Here is a 6,228-nt window from a genome sequence, read left to right on the forward strand (position 1 = left end):
CAGCAGTTTGAAAAATGCCTGAGGTTTAGGGGAGGGAGATTTGTTTACTAATTTCAGAGTGTCTGCTGGAGGGCTGGGGATTGTTGGGAGACTTCTCCAAGAATGAAAGAACTGGTGGGTGCCATTTCCTTCCCCAGCCCTCCAGCCTAGACACGCTGACATCTACAGGAACCAGTGCAGCACGATATGGGTTACCTAACTTGCTAAGGGCACAACGTCTTCCTGCCCCCACTCTCCTTCAGATCTGTGCCCTCCAGTGCACCCTTGGCTGGAGCCCAATAGAGAGGATGCGACAACAGTGAAGCAAACAGCAAAACTAAAGGACAACCTACAGAATGGGAGAAGATATTTACAAATGACATCTGATAAAGGGAAATTGTCCAAAAGATATAAGGAGCTGATACCACTCAACACCCAAAACACAAATAACCCAATTTAAAAATGGGCAGAAGACATCAACAGACATTTCTCGAAAGAATACATACAGGTGACCAATAGACACATGAAAAGATGCTCAACATCACTCATCATCAGGGAAATGCAAACCAGAACCACAGTGAGATACCACCTCACACCTGTGAGAATGGCCAAAATCAACAACACAGGAAACAACAAGCTTTTGTGAGGATGTGCAGTCAGGGGAACCCTCTTGCACTGTTGGTGGGAATGCAGACTAGTACAACAACTCTGGAAAACAGTGTGGAGCTTCCTCAAAAAAAAAAAAGATAGAATTACCTTAGAATCCAGGAATTCCACTCATGGGTATTTACCCAAAGAAAATGAAAGCACTAATTTGAAAAGATATATGCACCCCTATGTTTATTGCAGCATTATTTACAATAGCCAAAATATGGAGGTAGCTCAAGTGTCCATCAATAGATGAATGGATAAAGAAGAAGTGAGATATATATATATATATATATATATATATATACAGATATATAATGTGATGTCTTTTTTCTTTGCTTCTTTTTCCCTAATGGCACGCATATAGATATAGACATAGATACAGATATAGAGAGATATATTTCTCACTTATATATATCTCACTTATATAATGTGATATATATTATTATATATAATGTAATATTACTCAGACATAAAAAAGAATGAAATCTTGCAATTTGCAACAACATGGATGGAGCTGGAGAGTGTAAGGCTAAGTGAAATAAGTCAGTCAGAGAAAGACAAATACTATATGATTTCACCCATATGTGGAATTTAAGAAACCAACAAACAAAGGGGAAAAAAAGACAAACCACAAAACAGACTCTTAACTCTAGAGAACACATTGAGGGTTACCAGAGGGGAGGTGAGTGGGGGATGGATGAAACAGGTGATGGGGAATAAGGAGGGCACTTGTTGTGTTGAGCACCAGGTAATATATGGAAGTGCCAAATCACTATATTTTACACCTGAAACTAAAATTACACTGTATGTTCAGGCTCTCTGCTCAACAAGGAGGCTGCTTCCCCCTCTGTCTCTGCCTGCTGCTCTGCCTACTTGTGATCTCTGCCTCTCTCTGTGCCAAATAAATAAATAAAATCAATCTTAAAAAAACTCTGCTAAATTACACTGTATGTTAACTGTACTGGAATTTAAAAAAAAATTGTTTTTGTATTGCTTTTAAAATTAAGGTTGTATGTGGAAGAAGGAATAAAAATTTAAAGCTTACCTACAAAAACACATCTTAAAACATATTTTGTCACGTCTTCTTGTTTAACAAGCCAAATTACAAATGAATTCCACATATTGGCGAAGTCTGAGAAGATAAATATCAGACAAATCTTAAGTATGTTTCAAAATCTTTCTGTCACAAGCATAGAGGCCTATTGCCCACAGCAGTAAACAATACATTGATTCATTGCTCTCCCTTTTTACAAGTCAAAAGCAGCCATGATGCCTGTATGTTTCTTAGAGTAATTTTACTAGAGTTTTCTAACCTTTACTACTGGCATCTTTATCTTCCTTTTGGGCCTGTTTCCATTTTATAGAGACATCACGCTAGCAAACTCTCCAGACAGGGATGATGGGGACTGGCCTGTCCATACTAGTAGAATTTGCATCCCTTTTGTTAACCCTCTGGAAATGCCAAGCAATGATTTACAACTCCTTGCCCCTGCAGGGCATTTGTAAAGAAGTCACCCAGATGGTGTGAAACTTTTCCGAACAGTGCAATGTGGATGCAGGGCTGTGTGTCTCAAGAATGTCCTTGAGGCTTTGTGCAGTCAGGATGAGGCATGAAACATCCATAGAAAAGGGAGATAAAGAAAAAAATAATGGAACCCAAACTTGAAGCCTACACCCTAGAGTCCTGAAGAATGGAGCTATACAAAAGAATCATATACTGTATTTATGGAATGTGATGTTTAATTGAAACTGAACAAAATATCAGAGAAGTGGAGTAAAGCAAAAATAGGATTATAGATACACACACATACAAATATATACATTACCAATACTAAATACAATATATGCATGCATTCCTTCTTTCTAGGGTGGTTTTCAAAACACAACAAATTTTAGAGAAAGGATCAGCAAACTTTTTCTAAAAAGGGAGAGAGATATTTTAAGTTTTGCAGGCTACCTCTCTGTCTCAATTAGTTGTCTCTATTGGTGTAGCTTGAAACAGCCACAGACAATAGGTAAATCGTGTGCGGCTGGGTTCCAATAACCCTTTATCTATCCTCACTGGCATTTGAAGATCACAGTTTTCAGGCCATTAGCTACTATTCTTCTTTTCATTGTGTTCAACCATTTAAACATGTAAAAGCCATTCTTAGCTTATGGACTATCTGAAAACAAGCAGTAAGCTGGATTTGGCCCCTGGGTCATAGTTTGATGATCTCTGCCTTAAAGGGTCAAGATCTGTGAGAAAAAAGAAAATTTCATTATATCTAAAAATCGGAAAGTATTTCAGATTTGAAGAAATCTTCTAATACTTAATATAATGTAGTCATCTTAATGGATGTGGCTACTGCAAAATGCTAAAATAATCACAGGTTAGCTTTGTATCCTTTACGTTTCCTCTGTAGTTTGTTACACAGCGTATTTCTCATCTTCTGCTGTTACCAGCAATTTTGACTGTGTTTTTTTTTTTTAATCTACTCTGCACCAAAGAGCCATCATGTCCATTTGAAATTTAATAGTATGCACTGAAGATAGCTACAGTAAATGGTCATCAAATCTAAATTACTAAACAAAGCTAAAAACAGAGAAATCCATATCATGTCCATATCATATACATGTAATCACACTCGACCATCCATCTGGTGAAGTATTATATTTAATTTCAGACGGTCAGCCAAAATTCTCTTCACCACAACCATCTCATAGCTAGCGTTTTGAAGCGAAAACAAACCTTGAGAGTATCTTAAGGTGTGTATTTAGATTAATGTGTACATTAGTGCAGTCTCTCAAATATCAAAAAAGAAAAGGATTTGAAATAAATCAATGGCCAGAAGAGAATAAAACTTAAGACATTGTCATACTTTATTCACCCAAGGCATTTGTGTTCACTTTTCCTGTTTCTCTTTGCTTCTTTTTTTCCTTAATGGCATTTTGTATTAGTTATCTATTATGGCATAATAAAAAGTCACTAATGTAATGGCTTAAAACAAAATACATTTATTATCTCATAGTCTCTGTGGGTCAGGAGTCCTGGCATGGCGTAGCTGGGTTCTCTGCCTCGAGTCTCATAAGGCCGCAGTCAAGGTGTCAGCTGGCTGGTGTTCTCCTCTGTAGTTCGGCATTCTCTTCCAGAATCCTGTGGCTGTTCACAGAATTCAGTTCCTTACTGTTCCTTATAATTATAGAACTGAGGTTTTTGCTTTCTTGCAGTCTTTTGGATGAACTCTCAGTTCTTAGAGACCCCTGCATTCCTTGCTAAATGGCCCTCTGAAAACATAGCTTGCTTCTTCAAGGACCAGCAAGAGACTCTTTCTTGCTCCCATGTGCTAAGAGGGAGTTTTATGTGGTTTAATCAAGAGGGTGCTTATTTCATAACCTTTGCTGTATTCTATTGGCTAGGAGTAAGTCACAGGTTCCATGGATCTCAAGAATAAGGGATTATATAAAGACATGACTCACTGAGGGCCACTTTAGGATGTGTCCACTGTAATATTACTAATAGTGATTCAAAATAAATTATCTCTGTGACTTAATTAGTCACATAAGAATATTGGGCTGTGTTCTTAGAGAGTGGCTATACACTGGTCCTACAATCCAATCTGTAATGTGTCTTTTCTTTTTTTAAAGATTTTATTTATTCATTCATTTGACAGAGAGAGATCACAAGTAGGCAGAGAGGCAGGCAGAGAGAGGAGGAAGCAGGCTCCCTGCTGAGAAGAGAGCCCTATGTAGGGCTCGATCCCAGGACCCTGAGATCATGACCTGAGCCAAAGGCAGAGGCTTAACCCACTGAGCCTCCCAGGTGCCCTCAATCTGTAATGTGTCTTAAGAGTTCTCCAACTGGAATACAAAACTCTAAGTTGGAGTTTCTCAGTTGAGGTACTACTGACATTTTGGTGGAAGAGATTTTGTTGTGGCGGGACTGTCCTATGCATTGTAGTATGTTTCGTAGTATCCCTGGCCTCTACCAACTAGGAAGCCCTCCCTCCCCGTTGTGACAACTGAAAACATCTTCTGATATTGTCAAATGTCCCCTGGGGGTAAAATCTTGTTGAGAAGCACTGTTATAGATAATTCCAGTCTTTATTTTGTAAGAGAAATCTCAAGCAGTCTTTGAATCATTGGACTCTTTAACACATAAATGCCACAGTGGTCCTTAGGGTGTTTTCAGAGAAAGAAAGGGGAAATAAATGAATGGGGGATATATTTTGAATATTTTCAAAGGTATGGAGGAAAAAGAAATTTAGGAAGAACATATTTCTGGTTTGGCTAACTTTATAAATGGTATATTCTCTGAGAAATGGAGTAAAAGAATACATGCAGGTCTCAGGGCTGTGGAGTGAAGAAGAAGGACCCCGAGTTTGAGTTTTTTATGGAATTTTTAAGTGGATGTTTGCAACAAAGAGTTGGATATATAATTATGAAGCTCTGGGGTGAGATTAAGAACCAAGGGCCATAATACGTATTGCATGGAGCATGGGGTGTGGTGCATAAACAATGAATTCTGGAACAATGAAAAGAAATGTAAAAAAATAAATAAAAATTAAAAAAAAAAGAACCAAAGGCCATTGAATTTAAATGGTAGTTAAAAGGAAGGGAAAGGGGGTTGAAATCATGTAGGCTTATCATGTAGAATGCACAGAGCAATGGTCTGGATAGGGCCCTTAGGATATGAAAGGTGAGACAGGAGACAAGGAAAGATAAATTAATTATAGACTTCAAAAAGGAGTTAGGATGAAGAACAGGAGGAAATGAGAATTTCTCCATGAAATTAAAAGTACTTGATACTTTAATCAAAAAATGTGGTAATTGGTGCCCAACAGAGTATCAAAATCCAACAAGCTATCTACTGGATCTGGCAATATGAAATCAGTTTCTTGGATTTTTCAATGTGAAGTCTAGTGGTGCAAAGTTCGAAGCCCAGTTAAATCTCTTTCGTCTATGGTTAACTTGCTTCAGTCAGACCAGCTTATACTGATCTTCTCTTACACAGGATTCCTAAGCCTTTTGCCATGAGATAATATCACATAATTTCACATTTCATCCCTGTTTTATCAAATATCTTGAATTTCAGTTCAAAGGGATCTCAAAAGAGAAGTATAACTCTCTTTACTCAGTGTTTGCCCTGCATTTTACAGAGACTCCATGAAGGAAACCTTGTTTATTTTTTTTAAAGATTTTATTTATTTATTTGACAGACAGAGATCACAAGTAGGCAGAGCAACAGGCAGAGAGAGAGGGGGAAGCAGGCTCCCTGCTGAGCAGAGAGCCCGATGTGGGGCTCGATCTCAGGACCCTGGGATCATGACCTGAGCCGAAGGCAGAGGCTTAACCCACTGAGCCACCCAGGCACCCCAGGAAACTTTGTTTAAAGCTTGCTTGAGACTGCAGTTGTAAAGAGGAGAGTGAGAACCAAAGTTTTAAGACTATTGTCTTCTAGAGAATACCATTGTTTTTCAATTCACTGTTCCTTCTTCTTGGCCATATGTTCATGTATATATCTTTGTTAAGTATTTGCATTTTAGTAGTCTATATAGGAACTGCTAAGTGTTTTGTTTGGGTCTTTATAAGGAAATAGTATGTGTTTCTAGAAACTCG

Source organism: Lontra canadensis, unplaced genomic scaffold (assembly GCF_010015895.1).
Source record: "Lontra canadensis isolate GAN:19392208 unplaced genomic scaffold, GSC_riverotter_1.0 scaffold86, whole genome shotgun sequence".
In the NCBI taxonomy this organism is placed as follows: Eukaryota; Metazoa; Chordata; class Mammalia; order Carnivora; family Mustelidae; genus Lontra; species Lontra canadensis.